Here is an 11200-nt window from a genome sequence, read left to right as displayed (position 1 = left end):
CGGCGCATCGAGGTTGGTGCGGGGCCTGCCACCACGGCGGCCCTTGTTGTTGTTGTTGGAGGGCCGCCCGCCGCCGCCGCCACGGAAGGAGTTGCCACTGCTGCTGTTTCCGCCAGATGGCGGCTTGCCTTTGCCGTGCAGTGGTCCACGATAGCGTGAGCTGCCGCCACCGCGGCTGCCACCACGAGCGACAGCATTAGCAGATGACTTGAAGCCCCCGCCCGAGTTGTTGTTGTAGAGGGCGAGGCGCTGATCAAAGTTGCTCATCTGAGCGTAGAGATCGTCGATGCTGATGGCGTCGGTGCGCTCGTCGTTGGCAGAGACGAGGGGTTGGTACTCCATGTCGAGGCCGGCGGTGATGTAGGAGACAAGCTCTTCGTCGTCGATGGGCTTCCCGGCGGCTACAAGCTCATCTGCTAGCGCTCTCATCTGGGCGAAGTAGGCGGCGACAGACTGCGTTCCCTTCTGCGCCGTGGAGAGAGCAACCCGGATGTTGTTGACGTGGGCTCGGGACTGTGACGAGAACATGTGGGCGAGAGCTGCCCAGAGCTCGTGCAGCGTGGCGATGGAGGTAACCTGCACGAGAACCTCCTTGGTGAGAGTATTGAGCACGTATCTGAGTACCTGCTGCCCCTCTCTGAACCAGATCAGATGGAGAGGGTTCATCGTCTGCTCTTCTTTCCCGTCTTTGTCCTTCGTGACGAGGATCTTGACAGGTTCTGGCATGGTGCCGTCGGCGTAGCCGAACAGCCCAGCTCCTCTCAGCTGCGGCGTCACCTGCGCACGCCATAGGACATAGTTGGTGCGGGTGAGTTTTTCTGCGACCTGCCCAAGGGAAGCCTGGCCGGTGCTGGAGGAGGAGGACGACATGGCTGCGGTGGATGGTGTTTACTAGATGCGATGGATAGAGGTGGCTCTGTATACCATGTGAAACATCGAAGAACGTCGTACCTCTCTCGAGGCGACGGTTGCATGTTAATATAGGCAGGGGCATATCCCTAATAAGCATACAAGTTGTTGATATTACATCTTGAGGTACAAGGAAAGTAGAGATAAGATATACATGAAGAGATTACAACCAAATAACTCAACTAACCTAGACCAAACCTATCTCAACCAAACCGGTGCGTGTATGCCCCTTGAGCCTGAATATTACACGGTTTAACATTGAAAAATGAAATTTGGGGATATGCCCGTATGATAGGAGAGGTAACACATACCAAGTAAGAACTAAGCAACCATCCGATATCTTATTTATTTGCAGCACCAGGATTTCCTACAGTTGCTGGTGAGTTAAATCAAGTTCAACCATCCATGTACCCTAGCAATTTGTGCTTTATTGTTCTGATATATGAAATCTGATAGAACAATTTGATAACAATCCAAGAGAGCAACAAATAAACATCCATTGTGATATTGCAAATAATACAACCGCGTTCACTATCTATGAACATAATAATTACAAAAGGGCAGTAGATAGTCAACAATCCTAATGATAACCCCATGGAGAAATGAGACCAACAAAGGTGATAAGGGGTTATCTACCTACCTGATCACGGACAAAGTCCTCAGCATCGTCAATGTATTGCGGACTTGTTCATGACACAGTGGGAGGGAAATGCCAAAGGTGGTACACAACATCATCCGTAAAGCGCATCTGACTTGAGGTCACACTGTCATTCGTGCATGAGGTCCAGCTTGCGCCCCAACACTATTTCCAGTGCCTTGACATTATTCTGCAGTTAAACACATCAACAAAAATTAATGATGTCCTATTCAATCTATAGCACTACGTACCTGAGCATGGGAGGCTGTAGGTAGCATATCACCTAGGAGCGCTGGATCTTGGGGAGCCTTTAGGAGCTGATTCGTTCCAACCTCTTGGTCCTGTTGCAGGCATACACCGTGTTTGCCGCTTGTCCTTCAGTAATCAAATTTGTTGTGTGATCGGTGCCGCAAAATTCAAAAGCGAAACTATATCAAAATTACCTCAAGTACAATCAAACTAACAAAGAAGGCCACCGCAGTGAGGTCTGGAGAATCAGGACCTGGATGAGGTGTTGGCAGCAGTGAGGGGAACGCGGTCAGAGAAGGGACCTTGAAGAGGTGCAGAAGAGATCCTTGGGGAGGCGGGTGGTGCGATGGTGACTATGGTGCTCGGGGAGGTTGATGTTTGTGCAGACTTCAAATTCTATGCACGTTGGTAGTAAGTCCAGGGGTACCAGCGCTTTGAGCAATTGATTCCAACGCGAAATCTAATACTGTAGATCTTTTAAAGGGATGTGGATACCCAGATTTGGTGTGGGCGGCTTAATAGGAAGGCCCATCAAGGAGAAGATGAACAAAGAAACACCGATATATCGGTTGCAAAATGGAGGAGATGAAAAGGAAGGACGTTTGGAATGCCTTGTGTGGAGGAAGGTGAATGGGGGTGATTATGACCAGAAACTTAAATGTTTTCTACAGGTGGAGCGAGAGAGGGGGTTACTGGCCTTTGACTCTGGGGAAACGATGCCATTTTTTTCTTAGAGAGAGATGCATGGGCTTTTTTTCTCTGTGGCCGTGCTTTGATAGTTGTTTCGCGTGGAAACTAACTACTGGCCGGGTCATGGCTGCTGACATGGCACATGTGCTGTGGTGGTATGGTTGCATGTCAAGGGAAATAAACTAATGGACCTACTTGATGATGTGGATAGCTTGCATGTCAAGAGAAATATGATAGTGCTTTGATCAGTTGTTACACGTGGAAATTAACTACTGGCCGGGTCATGGCTGCCGACATGGCACATGTGTTGTGGTGGTATGGTTGCATGTCAAGGGAAATAAACTAATGGACCTACTTGATGATGTGGATAGCTTGCATGTCAAGAGAAATAGGATAGTGAGGATGAACTATTTAGGTATTATAGGTTATAGATATGCAGCATTGCATGGGTTTGTAACACCTGAGAAAAGGAGAAAAAGAAATAAAGAGGAAAAAAAGAGGGCACGACAAGGGCCCTTTGGCTATCAATTATTTGTGCACGTGTGTTCATCGTATCTGATGTGATCGATCCTAAGGGCAAATATCCAACAACCACATTAGGCAGCGTATCAAAAGAGTTGGGGCTTTTGGATACACCTGTCACATCTCTTTTTTTGGCCACCGCTATCGCTTTGTCATCCACACGCTCCATTTTGCTCTGCACATTCCGCAGGCTGAAGCGTAGGTTCTCCTTAGTGACTAAAGGAGGAGTATGGATCACCTCAACATCCATAGTTGTCTCCGGAGATTGCACTGTGTATTCATTAGCCACTTTAAGCTCAGCATCTTGCGATTTACTCGCCTCCGACACCTGATAAGATATCCTCACAACAGCAGAGTAGGTTTTGTTTCCACTTTCATTAGGAAGAATCATATCATTAGGATTCAACTCACATGCACTTACTTTATCCTCACGAGCCATCTGTTCATAAGCCATGGCTTCAATAAGGAGAGTGTTATGCAGAGAATCATCTGATTCCACACTTTCTTGCGACTTCCGAATGGGGCCCCGCTCCCCCCAAGGGGAATGGAGAGAGATTTATCCCCAAGCCCAGTGGAGGAGCTGACCAAATGAGCTCCAGCAATCGAGTGCAGCATCTTATCCTTAGGATTTTTTCCCCAGAGTTAGGAGCCACCTGAACCGCTTTTTTTCCTTTCCGGGTCTCTCACCAGGACTTGTTCCACCTCGTAAGTGACCTCCCAGGACTGCTTCAGCAATCACTGGAATTTCAATTACATTCTGACACCCCAACTTAACACGAGCAGAGGCTGGGCGACCTAGAGTAGCAGGGTCAATTTCAAGCGGTACTCCAACAAGATTTGAGCAACAGGTCGAGGATCAGGGAAACGGACCACAAAGACCCCCCCCCCCCGGACCAATGGCATGGGCAGAACAACGCCATCCAGTGGCCAGGTAATTGGTGAGATCAATTTCTAGTTGCCGAGTGGATGTTTCTCCCTCAACAATAGTGACCACAACACTTTTACACCTCTCTTTGAGCTGATTGGCAGTACAAGAGTCATGAATGTAATAGAACCCCTGCCCTTTGGATTGAGAAGCACACATCGGGGCTATGCATTCCCAAGGTAGAAAAGTTGTGCAAACAGACGCAAAGTGACCTAGCATGTTGCAGTGCTCACAGAAGGTTTGCGGGCATCTAACAAGCAGATGTTCATGAGATTGGCAAATAGGATAGTAGTCTGAGTTCTTGGTAGGAGGCACCTAGCGGGGGTTCTGCTTCCCCTGTGGGCAACGGGGCGGTGGAGAGGGATTTTTCCCTCCTCCATTGCCCCCCGAGTTCGAGGATCTCTGGTGCTTCTCCACCCAGACACCCCCCCTCGCGAGGCTCGCAGCGATTCGGCGCCGCCGCCACCTCCCACCTTGAGGTGTCGCTCGAGCCCAAAGTGGCGTTGGATGAGGTCGAGATGGCGTGGTCGCCGATGTCGTAGCGCTTCTAGGAGTACTTGTTCCGATCTCCTCCTCGACCATCTCCACGACCAGAGCTCCGCCCCGCTCCGCGGCCCGCCCCCACACCGTCGCATCACTCCTCGTTGAAGCCTCGCCCCGCATCCATGGAAGAGAGTGGGGGGGGGGGGAGCCGCAACAGCGGCAAACCAGCGCGGATCTCCCCTCACCTTCCCCTTCCACCACTCGAAGGAGACCGGAGAGCACGATCTAGGGTTTTACGCAGCCGCCCAGAAGTGGGAGAAAGATGTTTCTAGGTCAAGCACTGGATGCGACGTGGGTTTTATATCTCCGCAGCCTACCTTCGGCTGGGAACGGAGGACTGGATGAGCCCCCACGTGGCGCACATTAGCCATGGATGGGTAGGTGGGGGAGCTCGGGCCCGCATCAGCGTGCGCCGACCCGCTTGCATGTCACTCCAATTGATCCATACAAGACGAAAGTTCCTATTTTGAAGGATTTCCATCAAGAAGTCTAAATTAACTTTATCAAAAGCTTTCTCATAATCTAGTTTAAGCACCAGGCCTGGTTTATCAGAGTGGTAAGTGGAGTGCAAGACCTCATGAGCAGTCACTACACTTTCAAGGATGAAGCTCCCTTTTTAATGAAAGCTGACTGACTATTGGAGGTCAAGAATTCATAATGACAACAAATCTGTTAGTTAGCACGTTAGTGAAGACTTTAAAAATGTAGTTCAATAGACTAATTGGCCTAAATTTTCTCATGCTAGTGGCATCTTCCTCTTTTGGAATAAGTGTAATCATTGCAAAATTAAGCCTATAAATGTCTAAATTACCATAATGGAAATCCTCAAACAATGCCATTACATCATGTTTGATGGTTTCCCAAAATTCCTGTAAGAAGAGGAAGGAGAGGCCATCTGGTCGAGGACCTCCATCAGAGTATGAACCAAATATGGCCTCTTTTACTTCCTCCTCAGTAAATGGGGATTGAAGGGCTTCATTTTTGTCATCAGGGATTTTCTCTTCTGGGGAGAAGAAATCATGACTTTGTATCAGGGTGGTAAAAGTCAGAGGCTATTTTCAGCATCTCACTGATGTCAGATGTGGTACCATCAGGACCATCAAGAGCATGTATCAGGGTTTTCCTCGTCCTCTGATTAGCTACTACATTAAAGTACTTAGTATTTCTACCCCCTTCAAAGATCTCTCTGTCTCTAGATCTCTGTCTAGCCTTAGTTTCTTGCTTCAGCCAGATTGCTTGAAGTTCTCTCAGAATGCTCTGCATCCTATTATTCTCCACATCAGACAGATGTGTATTTTCAGATTTGATATCTAGCATATCAAATTCATTGGTAAGTTCATTCTTCTTTTTTTCTAATGCCAGCTTCTATGTTTTTGCTCCAACCTTTATAAAATATTCTAAACTTCTCACTTTCTCTTGCCACACATCTATAGGCTTGGTCATCTTAATTGGTGCAGTCCAATTTTTGATAGCAAGCTCTTTAAAGTCTTGGTGTAATAGGCACCATTTCTCGAACTTATAGCTAGATGTCCTAGGGATGCTCCCAATGCCTGAATCCCAGAGCAGAGGAGTGTGATCACTACCTGTTCTAGGGAAAGCTTGGGATGTGCTCAAAGGGAATATGGCATCTAGTTCTGTAGTGCAAAAGATCCTATCTATTGTAGACATGATGAGGTCACCTTGGTTGTTAGCCCAAGTGAATTTCCTCCCTGACATCTTAATATCTAGTAGACTCCAGATCTCTACCCAAGCATTAAACTTGTCAGCACAATGGTGATCAATATTATCATTGATTTTATCATGCTGGTATCTAACCAGATTAAAGTCTCCCCCTATTAGGGTTGGAAGTTGATCATCCACAAATAAGCTATGCAACTCTGAGATGAAATCATTTTCCCTCTTCATATGGAGAACCATAAACAGCCACTACTCTAAAGAAGACATCATTAGATTTAACTCTGAAGTTACAAGACACAGAAAATTTGAGAGAGCTCCACTTCATGATATCAAACATATGAGCATCCACTCCAACCAACACACCCCCAGCTGACCCTACTGCTGGGAGGTGGTGCCATTGGAAATTTTTACTACCACTAATAGACTTCAGGAAAGTAGCATAAAGTTCTTCTTTCTTAGTTTCCTGGAAGGCAACTATGCTAGCATTGGTTTTGTTGAGGGTGTCCACTATACAGGGTTTCTTCCCATATGTAGTGATCCCTCTTATATTCTAAAAAAGACAATTCATATGAACAAGACTTTCTTGGGGTGCTTGCCCCGCCCATGTTTAGAGATTTTGGACCATATTTGACTCTAGTCTTCTGCAACAAAAAAGACCCCTTTCAACCCTTTAGGCGTACTAGGAGACTCTACTTCAGTATCTGGGCATCTCAACCCTACAGGTCTGCCCAGGCCCTGATCTCTAATCACATCTCTATTTTCAACAGAGCTATTTACCATTTCAATCTCTCCTTGTCTGGAGGTTCCACCACAATTTTGATCTTGTACAACTTATCTCCTATCCCAAAAAATCTCCCAGCTAGAATTTTGGTGGAGTCCTTGCATCTGATTTGATTCTCACCACTTCAAAGAAGGATTTGAAGTTTCCTTGCTAGTCTACAGCAGCCAAGGTGCCTAGGACTGATGCAAACTGTTCTACCACTGACCACTCTGCCTAGTTGGGTGCAACTCCTCTTAACTGGAGCCACACAGTTTGCAATTCTGCATGGTGTTCCATCTCCCCTTTCCACTCTTCCACATTCACTGACACCCCTTCAATCGCAGGTAGACCAAAGTTAGGATATCCAGCTACTATGGCTACTGGGATATGTGGTGGAAATTTTACCAGGAAGGTCCAACTGTCCAACATCCTGATGTGCCATGGCCAGTTGGTCTTATAGATTGCAGAAAAGTTATGGGCTAATTCCTCCTTTGTGACTTGGCCAGCTTCAATATACATTATACCAACATTCTTCCTATTCCCCACATGCTGCTCATTCACATCAGGTACATCAATCATGAAGAATCCTAAGCCTGAAGCTGCACTCCCAACATATTTGGCATTGTTCTTTGGCTTCTTCCTGATTGGGCATTCCTCAACCTTGTGTGTCACCATTTTGCAAATGAAGCATGAGGGAGGGTTGGGACACTGAGCTTTGTGATGCCCAGGTTCCCCCACAGGTGTAGCATAACATCACTGTAATCAGTATCTGAGGATTATTTGCCTTTACCAATTGTCTTGCTCTTGGTTTGTGGCTCCCTTTCACTACTAGGGAAAAGGCTAGTAGCAGCGCGGGTTTTCAGGCTAGCAGCAGCGCGGGTGGCCGCGCTACTAATAAGGCGCGACAGCTAACTCATAGTAGTAGTGCGGTCCCAACTCGCGCTACTACTGTTGAACGATATCAGCAGCGCTTTTCGGGAACGCGCTACTATTAACTAGCTGTAGCGATTTCTTCATCCCTCGCTACTGCTATATCTTTCATCATTTTCCCACTGCCCCATTCCCTTTCAGTTCTCCTTTCACTTTCAGTTCTCCTTTCAGATGCTAGATACTAGGTACTACTAGTAGATATCAAATTCATAAACCATTACTAGGTACGGTAGTACTCCCTTCGTTCCAAATTACTCGTCGTGGTTTTAGTTCAAACCACGATGAGTAATTTGGAACGAAGGGAGTACTAAGATAACAATTTCATGCATAGCCAACATGCATCCTCAAGCAGTACATGGTCATATCAACGGCCATCATCATATGTAGTTCTAGATGATATCGACGACGATCATCATATGTAGTTCTAGATGATATAGCCACACACACATATGTAGTTCTAGCTAGATGATATAGCCACACACACATATGTAGTTCTAGATGATATAGCCACACACACATATGTAGTTCTAGATGATATCGAAGACAATCATCATCCTCAAGCCTGGGCGGTTGGTGTTCCTGATAGTAATTAGGATGGCCTGTCCAACACGAAGATTCTTGCCATCGAGGAATTTCTTCCACCCAACCGAGCTTAAGTGTGTGCGACCGTCCGTGTCCACGCGGTAAGTACAGGTTGTGACGGAGCCCCTTGCAGTAAGGCGTAGTCCAGCTGAGCCTTCTTCATCAGGCTCGATACCATAACTCACAGATATGCTCTTTGCCAATTTCTGAATAAGAAAAACATATCAATTAATAAGCATGTGATCGAACTCTACACTAAAACATATATATCATCGACTAGATTCCACACAACATACCATATCATTGGACTGTACACTAAGTAATTCACACTATTAATTTGCATTTGTAAGTATAACATACCATATCATGTCGATCAACCATGGTATTTGTCAAGCGGGTCACGAATGGCACCCCGACAAAGTCAGCACGTGGCGGAATTATGTCCCACAGGTTGGACACCTCCTCCTCACTCAGCCTTGTTCTTTGAGCTACGATGGCTTCATGAAGTGGGTCCTCATCATCTTCATCGAGTGGGTCCTCATTATCTTCATCATCTTCATCATCTTCGTCATCTTCATCATCTTCCACCAGGTTGAGATAAATGACAGCTAGCTTGGGTCTTTCTGCTCGGAAGTTGAAGCTGATCAACTCACCACCAGTAAGATGCATGCGAGCGACGAAACGGGCCCATCCATCTCCTCCAATCTGCGACATATTGCGTCCTTTCTCGACCTCCATAGTGTACGGCCCCCCCAGGAGCCTCAAATGTCACAGTGTCTCCTGTCAGCTTGTTGAATTTCAACCTCACATTGCATGGGACGATCTGTGTAAACTAAGCAAAATGACACAATGCAGTAATGCCAACACTGAAAATAAAATAGTTATTACATTTCATCTAATTTCTTACCGCCGCATGACGAAAACTCGGCTGGAAGTAGATGCCGAACAGCTTGCCAGTTGCAAGGCTGCTGGCGCATCTTGACTTGCACAGTTGACATAGTGGTGGTGGTGGTGGCGCCATTCTTCCTAAAGCAATATGAGCAAAGGATTACTAAATCAACTAAATCAAAATGTTCTAAGTCAACTAAATTAACTAAATGAATTAGCCTACTAAATCAACTAAATCAAAATGTTCTAAGTCAACTAAATCAACTAACCTACTAAGTCAACTAAATCAAAATATTCTAAGGCAACTAAATCAACTAGCCTACTAAATCAACTAAATCAAAATGTTCTAAGTCAACTAAATTAACTAAATGAATTAGCCTACTAAATCAACTAAATCAAAATGTTCTAAGTCAACTAAATCAACTAAATCAAAATGTTCTAAGTCAACTAAATCAACTAGCCTACTAAATCAACTAAATCAAAATGTTCTAAGTCAACTAAATCAACTAGCCTACTAAGTCAACTAAATTATATCAACTAAATCAAAATGTTGCATATGAGCAGGAGGGAGAAGGAGGGCGACTCGAGGAGGGAGAAGAGAGTAGGATGAAGGAGGAAGGCGGAGCGAGGAGGGGCCGGCCGGCGCGGCCAGTTGAGGGAGGACGGAGGAGGAAGGCGGAGCGAGGAGGGGCCGGCCAGCGGCGAGTGGAGAGGGAGGACGGAGGAGGAGGCCGGTACCGAGTCCAGCAAGGAGGAGGAGGTGACGGCCCACGGTGCAGACGGAGGAGGGGCGACGGGGGCGCGCGGCGCAGACGCGCGGAGGAGAGGGGCGACGGGGGTGCGCGGCGCAGATTTTGAGTGGCTGTGTGTGAGTGGATCCGAAGGGAGGAGATCAGGGAGATGGATGGCTTAGCAGTAGCGCTCTTCAGCAAAACACGCTACTGCTAAGCTATCTAGCAGCAGCGGTTTTCACAGTAAAGTGCTACTGCTATGTGTCAGCATGCAAAAATACACATTGATCATCAACGATCTTTTTGTGTACAATCTGATTTGACAATATGAGTCCTCACCGGTTTAGGAACAGGTGAAGACTCATATTGCAGCCACAAATTCTACACATAGAGTTCAATGAAGATCAAGTGCTTGTCAAAGTGTGAGAAGTAACATATTTAAGGTGGTAGAAACTCTCTTCACGGAGCGAGGTGGGACTAAATTTTTGTAGGCAACTTAGCAGTAGCGCTTGTCGGGGAAATGCGCTGCTACTATGCTACGTAGCAGTAGCGCGCGTCATTTTAACGCGTTGCTGCTATAACTAGCCTGGCGGCGGCCTCGTAGGAATTATAGCAGCAGCGCGTCTTTGGGTGGACGCGCTACTGCTATATTTGTCTCAGCAGCGAGTTTCAGTGGTGCGCGCTACTGCTAGTTAGCAGCAGCGATTTATTTTGAAGCGCGCTGCTGATAAGATTCTGTGTATAGGCTTTTCCCTAGTAGTGTTTGTTGGCTTCGCCTCCCTTCGTCCATAGTTTTTATCTCACCACCGAAGTCCGCCATTGGATCTGGAGAGATGAACCCTCCCAGAGAGGGTGACCACCGCGTCATGGAGCCACATGAGATAGATGCAACACAATGTGCAGCCACACCACGACCCAAGCAATCGATGGGATCTCGATCACCACCACCAAGCCGTTCAAATCTGGATCAGGGCACCCACACCAGGTTGATAATGGATGATGCTGAAGGTGCGACCACTCAGGGTGGACGCGGTCCGGTCCGGTCCGGGCTTTGACCGAGCCAGCCTTTGGACCGGCCGCGGCCGGTCCGGTCCGGACCGGACCGAGGTGGCCAGCGAGCCAAATTTCCAGGACCGGACCGAGAGGAGCAAAGCTCG

The 11200-nt window shown here is 47.1% G+C and overlaps 1 pseudogene; it reads right to left on the bottom strand.

Moving 5' to 3' along the window:
• Window positions 1–251: 251 nt before the first annotated feature.
• LOC123151387 (uncharacterized) lies at window positions 252–390 on the bottom strand (annotated as a pseudogene).
• Window positions 391–11200: the final 10810 nt, after the last annotated feature.

The sequence above is a fragment of the Triticum aestivum genome, chromosome 1B, assembly GCF_018294505.1.
Source record: "Triticum aestivum cultivar Chinese Spring chromosome 1B, IWGSC CS RefSeq v2.1, whole genome shotgun sequence".
Taxonomy (NCBI): domain Eukaryota; kingdom Viridiplantae; phylum Streptophyta; class Magnoliopsida; order Poales; family Poaceae; genus Triticum; species Triticum aestivum.
The sequence above is the reverse complement of the archived record's forward strand: the minus strand, read 5'-3'. Positions and strand labels throughout refer to the sequence as shown.